General features: G+C 44.8%; 1 long non-coding RNA gene across 1 annotated transcript; it reads right to left on the bottom strand.

Moving 5' to 3' along the window:
• Window positions 1-8,213: 8,213 nt before the first annotated feature.
• Window positions 8,214-9,085, bottom strand: LOC134484939 (uncharacterized). Its single transcript, XR_010062744.1, has 2 exons — window positions 8,595-9,085; window positions 8,214-8,401 (listed from the first exon to the last, which is right to left on the bottom strand). It is a non-coding gene; the product is annotated as an uncharacterized LOC134484939 (long non-coding RNA).
• Window positions 9,086-11,643: the final 2,558 nt, after the last annotated feature.

Here is an 11,643-nt window from a genome sequence, read left to right as displayed (position 1 = left end):
ATTCCTCCCCCTGGCCTCCATAGGCTTGTAGATATAACATAAAATGCATTTAGTCTAACTTCGAAAGTCCCCACAGTCTACCACAGTCTCAACAATGCTTAACAATCCAAAGTTCAAAGTCTCTTCTGAAATTCATGCCATCTCCTAACTCTAACGTTCTATACACTCAAAATTTAGAAAAGCAGATCACATACTTCAAACATATCATAGCACGGGATATATTTATTACTTTTCCAAAACATAGGGAAGGGGGCACAGTGAGGAAATTTGCTTGACTAAAGCAAGACTGAAAACCAACTAGGCAAACTCCAAATTCTCCGTTTCCATGTCTGATGCCAAAGCACTCTTCAGATCTCCAACTCCTTTCAGTTTTGTTGACTGCAGTAGACTTTTCTCTTGGGTTGGTTCCACTACCTGTTAACAGCTCTCCTTGGTAGGTCTTCCATGACTTTGGCATCTCTAACATCTTGGGGTCTCTAAGGCAATCCAGACTTCACCTCCACGGTTTTATACAGTGGCATCTCTAGGCCTCCATGCAGGGACACTCCTGGCACAGTCCTGGCGTCAGCAGCTTTCCTTAGGCACAGAGGGAAATCCCATCCTTGATTCTAAAGCCAGAATCATGTGATCAAAACTTCCAAGTTCTGCTGCTTGCTGAGGCTAGAACATAGCCCCCTGGTTCAATTACATCTTCATTTTCTGTTTTCGATGGTTTCCTTTACTACCTCAGCTTGGCTGTCATGGATCCTGCACTGTAGACCAGGCTAGCCTTGATCTCAGAGATCCACATGCCTCTGTCTTCTAAGTGCTGGGATTAACGGAGTATACCACCATGCCTGGACCTAAGCTTTTCTTTAATTACTTTTGATTCAAGACCTTTATAAGCATGGTCACTATGCCTCAAGATCAGGATTAAAGGCATTTGCTGATCTGGATCACAAGTGTGTGCCATCCCACCTCAATATCCAGATTGAAAAGCCTGTGTCTTTCTAACCTCAAGATCCAGAACAAAGGGAGGTCGTCTTCCCACCTCTAGATCCAGATCAGGTGTGCCCTCCATTTCTGGATTTTAGTTCAACCCAGATATGGTAAAGTTGAAAACTGAAAACAGCCATCATAATCCACCCCTTGTAAACTTGACACACAATCATATATCCTTATGTCCAAATGAAAATAATAACCAGGTCATAATAACACCTAGCATAATATAACTATTCGTCCTACAACCACAAACACATTGTAAATTTAGAATAGGTCCCTTGGGGGACATCCTTTTCAGAAGATGGATGGGATCTTGCTCCATGGTCACCACTCCCTTAATTCCATTTAATATCCTTAATCTGGTTATGCCCTTCAACACAATATTTAGCTCCATTCCACTTTCTGGTTGCCCTTTAATCCTTGAGTCATACATTTGTATTTTTTTTTCCTGTCTCAGCTTGCTAATTTGATAAAAACACTTGTCGTAAGAGTGAACTACAGGACAGAGTCTCTGTGAGGCTGGTTGTTTTTTGTTTGTTTTTTGAGATTTTCTTTGTCAATGCATGACGTAGAAACTTCTGGTTTCTTTGGAAAGTCAGTTATGTCAAAGAACATTTCACCAAAGCAATCAGGTGAAAGGATGTTTTGCTAAAGCCAGCATGTGAAAGAACATTTGATGAAGGATTCTTTGCTAACAACAGGCACGTGTTGATTCACCATACATTGCGTTGCTGAACTCCGTTTGTCATGACTCCATAAAAAGAAACACACCTAAAAAAAACATCTGGCAGTGGTCTGGCATCTTCTTGCCACTTCTGCAAACCCAGGCCATTTGGCAGAGTGATGTCAGCTAATACAGACTCATGAGGAGTTTTACTAAGGCAGGCTCACCTGCTAAGGCAAGACCTGTGGGAGGACACATGATATTTGGAGGAAGTTTAAATAAGACTCAATGGACAGTGAAGGGGCTTGCATAGTTAGCCTTGCAACGTATCATTGGTCTCTCATCTTCTTCGCTGATCATTGAGGCATGGCAGAGAACTTCTCCTGGCATCCCTGCTGGTCCTGGTTGCTCCTGCTGACTCATGCTGATTCAATGGAGGCCTGGCTGTTTCTGCTGGATTGTGCCACTGCTGCTGATTCATGTTCGCTATCCTCATACTACTGACTTGGACTGCTGGTATATTCATGTTTGTGAGTGGATCAAGCTGCCACTGCTGATTCCTCTGAACTGAACTGCTGTTCTCCTGACAACACGGATTGGATTTATTCCAAAGAACAATTTCTAAACAGGTCTACTTCCCCCGTATCCCAGTAACCTTTCTTTTCCACTACCCCTGGTGGATGGTGGGCTAGAAGGGAGGTTAAAGCATTGATGAACCATTGTTAAAAGTACATTTTGAAAACTTTTAAGCTTACAAATGCAATCAATCTAAATCTCTTGAGATAAGGGCTTGTCTTCAGACAAGCAACTACATTCTTCACCAAAATATCACAAGAATGATCTCTAGGCAACATACTAAAATTCCTCTCCTGGGAAAACTCTTGATCCAGGCTCCCACAGTGCAAATCACCCTCACCACCACTGTCTTTTATATCCCTATTAGTATGTATCATTAAGCTGCACTTAAAAGCATTCTACTGCTTTCTTAAATCCAAAGTTCCAAAGCCCACATTCCTCCAAACAAAAGCATGGTCAGGCCTCTCACAGCAACACCCTAGTCTCTGGTACCGAATTCTCTCTTAGAATTTCATTGCTGTGAAAAGACACCATGACTATGAAAAGACACCACGACCAAGGCATCTCTTGTAAAGGAAAAACATTTAATTGGGGCTGGCTTACAGTTTTAAAGGTTTCCAGGCAAACATGAGGCTGGAGAAAGAGCTGAGAGTTCTACCTCTTGATCTGTGAGCAGCCAGGAGGAGACTGACTGTGTGTAGCTTGGCCAGGAGGAGACTGACTGTGTGTAGCTTGAGAACAGATAACCTCAAAGCCCACCTCCACAATGACACACTTCCTTCAACAAGACCACACCTACTGTCACAGGGACAAACCTTCTAATAGGGCCACTTCCTGTGGGCCAAGCATTCAAATACACAGGTTCATGGGGCCAAACCTGTTCAAACCACCACAGATAGTGACTCCAATGGTAGGTGCAGTTTCAGATGTGGTTTCCTTACTTGAGCAAAGTAACATATCTCCTGGTACGTGGTATGCAGCTATTGATCTAGCAAGCACCTTCTTTTTCAGTAGCTGTCCACAAGGACAACTACTAAAAGTAATTGATTTCACTGGTCAAGCCTAGCCGTATAGCTTCAACAGTTTTCCCTTGAGGATATATTAATTCTCCAGCCCTGTGCCATAACTTAGAATGGATCTTCTATTGATGACATTATACTGATTGGACTACATGATACAGCAGACCTGATGGTACTTGAGGTGTCACTGGTAGACGGGGATGCCGTTTGGAGCCTTTGGCAGGCCCCTATAGATGCTAACAGAAGAGACCTTTAGATGTTTGGAGCAAAGCTTTATCGTTATCTTCAGACAACTATTCTGTCTTTGAAAGACATGCTTGACCTATTGGGCCTTAGTGGACCCAATGTCCGGCCATGGGCCACCAAGTTACCACAAGACTGGAACTGCCCATCATGAGCTAGGTGTTATCTAACCCACTAAGTCATCAAGTAGGAAGTGCATAGCAGCAATCTATTATCAATGGAAGAGGTATGTACGCGATTGGACCCAGGCAGGTCCTGAAGACACAAGCAAGTTACATGAAGAAGTTGCCCAAATGCTGTGTTTTTTCTACTCCTGTGACAATGCACCTATTGGCCTCATAGGGTGTTCCCTGTGATTGGCTGACTGAGGAAGAGAAGAGTAGGGCCTGGTTTACTGATGGTTCTGCAAGCTATACAGGTACCAACAAGAAGTAAACAGCTGCAGCATGACAGCCTTTCTGGGACAACCCTGAAAAATGTTGGTTAAGAGAAATTTTCACAGTGTGCAGAGCTCGAGGTAGCACTCATGGTCACACAGTTTGGAAGGGGAAATGGCCCAGTGTGTGATTGTTCACTGATTCATGGAATATAGGCAATGGATTGGCCGGATGACCACAGACTTGGAAAAGTATGATTGGAAAATTGTTAAGAACGACATCTGGGGAAGAAGAAGTATTATGAGTTTCTCCAAATGGGCAAAGTGTGTGAAGATACTTGTGTCTCATAAAAGTGCTCGGCAATAGGTGACTTTAGCTGGGGAGGAGTTCAGTAATCAATTAGGTAAGATGACCCATTCTATGAACGGTCAGCTTCTTTCCCTCGTCATTCCTATCATTGCCTAATGGTCCCATGAACTAAGTGGCAATGGAGGCAGAGATGGGGGTCTATGCATGGACTTGACAACATGGACTTCCACTCACCAAGGTGGACTTAGCTACAGTTACTGCTGAATGCCAGATCTGCCAACAGCAGAGACCAACGTTGAACCCCAGATACGGCACCATTCCTGAGAGTGACCAGTCAGCAATCTGGTAGCAGGTTAACTACACACTTTTCTCTTCAATTAAAAGGACAATATATTTTTCATCCTGGGGTAGATACTTATTTGTGTTGTGGATTTGTGTTTCATGCATTTTATGCTTCTGCCAAATCACCATCCACTTACAGAATGCCCTATCCACCGTCATAGTATTCTACACAGTACCTCTGACCAAGGAACTCACTTCACAGAGAACTATAATTATAACGGTGGTATAGGGCATATAGGTCCCTGTTACTTAACAGGCATTGTGGGATCTGGTTACCCAACAGGCATGAGAACTGATAATGCTGAATGAGCTCAAACCCCAGAAATCTCAGAATTGAGAACAGCCAGAGTGGAGCCATTCCCTGCCTACCTCTACCTGCTCTGGAACATGTAACCATGACAACACACTGAGAAGACCATGGCAATCAGTCACGTAGCATAAAAACCAGGAGTTCTCCATGGTTATGAGAGATAAGGATAGGCTAATGATAGGCCCCAAGCAGTCAGCCAATGAGCTTTCCTTTCTGGGCATTCCTCCCCACATAAGGTATTTAATCCCTGGTTCACCCTGAGTAAAATGTATACATCATATCCACCATCAGTGAAGCAGTCTAAATAACCAAGGATCATCTCTTTATTCAGGATCCCTTCAGGAAAGGCTTTCATCTTTGCAAGCCACATCTAAACTCCCAAGAAGACCTCTGTGCTCTCTTGTCACTCACTCAGAACTCACCTTCCCCTTCCTGCTTGGCACGTGGATGCCCATGGACCTGGTACTACCATTTCTGACTCTCAGTGGTACATTAGCAGCATCTGGGCACAGAGGAGACCAGGAACCATACATTCATCCCAGACCCCGATGTTCCGCTATTTCTCCTTCTGGCTTGGCAAAGAAAAACATAAATTGTGGACCACCACCCATAGAATCCACTGTTCTTACCATGTTTCCCACTATATCAAAGTAGCTGGTCTGATAGAAAGATAGAATGGCTTTTTGAAGACGCAGTTACAGTGTCAATTAGGTGGCAGCAGCCTGGAGGGCTGGGGCAGGGTTCTCCAGAAGGCAGTATATGCTTTAAATCAGTATCCAGTATATGGCATAATTTCTCCCAAAACCAGGATTCACAGGTCCAGGAATCAAAAGACGGAAAAGGAAATAGTTCCAGTCACTATCATCCCTAGTGACCCAGCATGAAAACTTTTGCTTTCTATTCCCTGTTCTGCTGGCCTAGAAGTTTTAGCTCCTCAGGAGTGGGGCGGGTTGCTCCTACCAGGAACCACAACAAACATCCCATTGAACTGGAAGTTTGGCTCCTCCCTGGCCATTTTGGGATTCTAATGCCTTTAAACCAAAGGGTTGAGAGAGGAACAGTGTGGGCTGGAGAGATGGCTCAGCGGTTAAGAGCACTGACTGCTCTTCCAGAGGTCCTGAGTTCATATCCCAGCAACCACATGGTGGCTCACAACTATCTGTAATGAGATCTGATGCCCTCTTCTGGTGTGTCTGAAGACAGCTACAGTGTGTTCACATACATAAAATAAGTAAATCTTAGAAAGAGAGAGAGAGAGAGAGAGAGAGAGAGAGAGAGAGAGAGAGAGAGAGAGAGAGAGAAGAACAGTGTTAGGAGGGTTGATAGATCCAGATAATCACAGGGAAATTGGATTGCCCCTCTATAATGGAGGTAAGAGAGATTATGTCTGGAGTGCAAGAGATCCTTTATGGTGTCTCTTGGTGCTACTGCGTCTTGTGATTAAAGTCCATGGGAAACTACAACAGCCTAATCCCAGGCAGGATGACGAAGGGCACAGAAACATCTGGAATGAAGGTATGAGTCACTCCTCCAGGAAAAGAGCTAAGACCTGCTAAGGTGCTTGCAGAAGGTAAAAGAAATACAGAATGGATAGTATAGGAAGGGAGATATAAATACCAGCTAAGGCCACATGACCATTGTTGGATTTTATATATACATATGTGCGCGTGTGTGTACATACATGTACATAGAATATTTATAATATACATAATATATATTATAGAAGATTATAGTTGACATGAGTCTGTGGTATTTTGTGAAGATTATTTTTGTACAGATAGTTGTGTTTCAATTTTTTCATCATATAACATCAATTAAGAGAATATCAATGGCTATCTTCATTAAGTTTGAGCTACTAGAGGAATGTCTCCCAAGGGATATTGTCATCTATTCTAAATGTATAAAGCATTTGCAGTTGTATGCAGGACAGATATGTCATGTTAGGTGTAATTGTGACCCAATGAAATGTATAATGTGTTTCAGTGTATGTGGTATAGTTATATTTAGGCATTATTATGACCTGGATGCTGTTAGTATTTGAAAATTAATGATGATATAAGAAAGTATGATTGTGTGTCAGATTGACAGGGATTAGACTTGAGATGGCCATTCTTGGTTGTCAGCTTGACTATATCTGGAAGGAACTACAATCCAGAAATGGAGGGCACACGTGTGAGAGATGTTTTTGCCTGGTTTAAAGTGGGTGAATCCACTTCTAGGCTGGACCTCTGAGGTAGGAAGACACACACTTGTGATCTTGAGGTGAGAAGACACAGCTTTAATCTGGGCCACACCTTCTGCCAGAAGCCTACACAGGGACCTGGAAGGAGAAACCTTTGCCTGCTTGTCCCAGCCCTGCTAGCACATTCACAGCTTCACCGACACTGCAGCCTGCTTCTTCAGGATTCCAGCATATACTGAAGACCAGCCGAGGCATCCGGCCTCGTGGACTGAGCAACTACTGGACTCTTAGACTTGCTGTTCACAGCCAGCCATTATTGGATTAGCTACAGCCTGTAAGTCATTGAAATAAATTATGTATATCTATACATATACATATATACACATATATGCATGCGCTTGCGCACATACACAGGCAGACAGACAGAGAGGAGAGAGATTCATTCTCTAAGTTCTGTTATTCTAGAGAGCCCTAACTAATACAGACCTAAACCTGACATTAGAAGTTAAGACTTCACCAGTAAGATGAACGGCCTCTCATCTTGATGACATCCATCTTGACAGACTAGATCTCTTCTTATGACTCTTCCCTGAAGCATTTGATCTCAGGATCCCTGGATCCATGCAATGCCAGGGGGAATTGAATAAAAGAGAGTTCAAGGTGAGGCCCAACAATACCTCAAGTGTACAGAGCACCTCGTTTCCTCCTTTGTTTCTTTCTGGTCCACTAAAGCCTGTTTGAAAGAGTTAGAAATGGGCTCAAATTCCTCTCAAGGACATTTTACTCTCCCTCATACATATTCAGCAGCTTCATGTTAATTTAATGGCTGCAGGTCCACTTGCCCAGATCACAAAGTGTCCTCTTGCTAATGCACCCCCGCCAGACGATGGCTCAGAAATGCCAGAATTGAGCCAAGTGTGATGGCCCACAACGCCCCCTGGTTCCCAGTGAACACTGGATTGAATGATGACCACTGCTCTTATTATTATAATGTCGGGCTATTCTGGGCATGAGCTATAGAACGCTATTCAAGCAACAGTGAACCTGGCCGGGCAAGATGGCTCAGAAAGTAAAAGGCAGAGGCAGGCAGACCTTTGTGAGTTCTAGGCCAGCCTGATCTACATAGTGAGTTCCAGGACAGCCAGGACTATGTAGTGGACCCTTTCTCAAACAAACAAACAAACAAACAAACAAACAAAAACCCCACCGAAACAAAAACCATGCCAGGCTTTACTTGAAGACACCGTTTTTCTTCTAAACAACAGGCTCGGATCCAAGCCGGAGGAGCCTGCCCACTGCTGGCAGGCTCTAGTTTTCCACCATCATCATGTCTTTGGCCACAGTGTCCTTGTTAAAAAGCCAGGTCTCTGTGGTTCGGCATGTTATTTTCTGTCATTACTGTCAACAAACGCAAAACCAGTGACGATTTGCACTGAGAGAAGACAAAGGACGATCTCCAGCCCCTCCAGCTACTGCCCAGGGTTCAAACCCTAATTAATGATCGCTCTCCAGCCGCTTCCCCCATCCTAAGACGGTCCGTCTGCAGGCAGAGTTCTCCAACTGGTATGACCAGTAACTTGCTTAAACCCACCTTCAAAATGTGGAAAAATCTAGACCCAAGGCATATCTAGACCCATCCCTTCATGGAGTAGGCTCTTGGGGTGGGTGAGAGGGGCCGGTGATCCAAGAATGCTGACCACGGCACAATCTAGAAGACAGGGAAGTGTTCTTTCCGAAGAGGTAACGGGGATCCTCGTTCCCATTTATCTGCTGGGATGGCTAATCTTGAATGTCATTTTGACGGGATTTAGAATCACCACCGTGAAAATAACCCCCTGGGCATGTCTGTTTAGGAGTTTCTAGATGATGTTAATTGAGATGGAAATATCCGTTCTAACTGTGGGTGGCATCATGCCTGAGGCTGGAGTTCTGCACTGAGTAAAAGAGAAGATTTTTGAGCCAGGCACCAGCATTCATCTCTCTCTGCTTCGGGGCTCCTACGTGACCACGTACCTCCCCCTCCCCCACCACCATGATAGACTGCGCTTTCAACCTCTAAACCCAAATATACCCCGCCTTCGCTTGTCAGCTCTCTTATTACAGATATAAGAAAAGTAATGGACACACGTCTCCCCAAGAGGGACCACTCTACCTAGCAAGGACATGGAGGGGCTGGGTTTTGCTGGTCACAAATGTCCCAGGGAGATCCGTGACTCAGCCTTAAAAAAGTGTCACCCTGAGGCGCCACTGAAATCACTACACAGGAGCAACAGGCAGATGGGGCCCAACTGTGTTCTCATAATGAGAGCCACTGGGGACTTCTTAGCGGTCTGGTTCCTCCCTCTTTGTAGCCTTAGTGCTTCTGTCTCCTGTACCTATTTAAGGAAGGATAAACCTGAGAAGGTCTCCCCTGGGAGTGTGAGGCCCCCTGTGCCGGTCAGGAGAGTGTGGGTTGGGCCCAAGAAAAGCTTCCAGAACTGAATGCCCCGAATAAGCATTGTGGCACATGGTTGGAAGAGGCTCACATTGTTCTGTGGTTCCTCACGCGGCATCGCTCCCAAGTTCCGAGCCGAAATTCTGCTTCAATCGGGTGCTGAGTAGTGAGAGACTCCGGGGTAAGGAGGATGAAGGTGAAGACACAACAATTTCCTCTTGGTTTGGTGTCCTCAGTTTGGGGCCCCCTAGGGGCAAGTTCATGCTTCCTACCCCATAGCTGCAGCTTCCGGCAAAGGTTGCCCCTGGTTGTCCACCAGGCTGGGCTTAGGCTGCCTCGCTGACTACAAAGCCAGTGTGTGCACCGTTTCCGCCTTCCTTGCTGTATGCTCCAAGAGTTTTGCAAAGGCCCTTTCAGCTGTGGTTGGAACCCAGCGTCTTGGCCCCACCCCAGGGAGGAGACTCATTTACTTTGGCACCTGGGCATTTCCTATGGTGTCCGATCCTGTGAATGTATGGAACAGGGCCTTTTGAAGCGGGCCACGATGAAGATACTCAAAGGCTGTGACTAAGCCATTAAGCCTTCAAGGATCTCCCAATTCTTGACCCAGGATTCCTCCCCCTGATGGTTTTGAGGTTTAAGGGAGGTGCCCACAAGGAGCATCTGATGGAGGGTTTGTTGTAGCTTCTGGAAGATATTACAAATACTCAAATTTTCCTTGTGGATATTTTTTTTCTCCAAAAGAGGAAAAAAAATTATAGTGTCCATCTAAGGAATCCAGTCAACAGATGCATGAAGAATTAAGCTCATAAATGAAGAAGTAAATAGTTTTTCCTTCATGACCAGCTGGGGACGGTCTTACATATGCCTCCCCAGAAGGGCTGGCTTTACTCACTGTGCTTTCCAGAACTGTGTAGATCTAACGACTCCTTTACTCACGTCTTTTTGGCATGGAAAGAAAGGGTGTTATGCTGGTACCCAAGACTGTACCAAAGCCACCCTGAAGCACATTTATGACTTGACGGCATAGAGGCTACCGACTCTAGAGTCCAATTTGTCTACCACGGCTTCTCTCCCCTGCCCCATCCAAGAAAAGAATGGCTTGTCATGACATGGTCACCTAGAGATTGCCCCTTCCTTAATGGTAGAGTACAGGTTATCGTGTAAAGCCCTTCACTCTCCCTCTGCCACGTTTTTGGGGAGCAGATGTCATTAATGCCACACCAGAGCTGGTCTTGCTGCTCAGCTGAACCCTTCGTGATGTGTCTGCAAATGGTCTAAGAGATCTTAGGTTCGGAAACCTGTTTTCCTCATGCATTTTCGGGGTAGTCATTTCCAGAATTGATCTTTGTATCTAGTTGGTTTATGGGTACTCCCTACCCCGACTGTGGTGTTAGGGGATTCAGTTCTTGCTTTTGTCAGGTGATGACTCTGCCACCAAGCTACATCATTAGTCTGATTTAAGGAATTAAATTTTTTTTTACCTTTATGGTTTTTTTTATGTCCATATGTTTCTACTGTAGGGCACAGCAGGCTGAGTGTAGAGATATCCCGGAATGGAAGTGGTGAACCTTAGGGCTCTCTCAAGGGCAATGACAAGTACCTCAGCCCATTTCTTACCCCAGACCTACCACACATTGCCTCATCTCCCAAGTCTGTGGACTTAAATGAATGTGCACCTGCCCAGGCATATGGCTTTTTCACATTTAATGGAGTGGACATTCATTTAAGTCCAAGAACTATTCATTACATTATTATAAACTCGGCTGCGTTAGATACTTTTGTCTGACTGTAGGCCAGCCTAGTGTTGCGGGCATGTTTATGGTGGGCTCCTTATGCAGAGGTTCAACTGGTTAAGTGTATTAAGAATAATTTTATTAGTGATATAGTCAACCGATGGTGGATTTATCAATTCCTTTGGAAGCCGGGACACCTATAAAGTTCTCACACTACACAGTGCATATCATCTCATTTATCTCTTTCCCTGCTGAAACTGAACTCAGGCAAAGGACTGGGCACACTTTGTCATGATGTCACCCACATCCAGCCAATGCCTAGCAAAAGTAGATACTCACCGGATGAACAGTACATGCCAATAAAGTATGCTTTATTCCCCCCATCTACAGGAGGCTACCCCCAAAGAGAGTGAAACTGGACAGGAGACAAGTGGAGACAAGTGTGCAGGCTCTCGATTGAAGCTCTGTGC

The sequence above is a fragment of the Rattus norvegicus genome, chromosome 1, assembly GCF_036323735.1.
Source record: "Rattus norvegicus strain BN/NHsdMcwi chromosome 1, GRCr8, whole genome shotgun sequence".
Taxonomy (NCBI): domain Eukaryota; kingdom Metazoa; phylum Chordata; class Mammalia; order Rodentia; family Muridae; genus Rattus; species Rattus norvegicus.
Note: the sequence above shows the minus strand (reverse complement) of the source record. Positions and strands in the feature narration are given on the sequence as shown.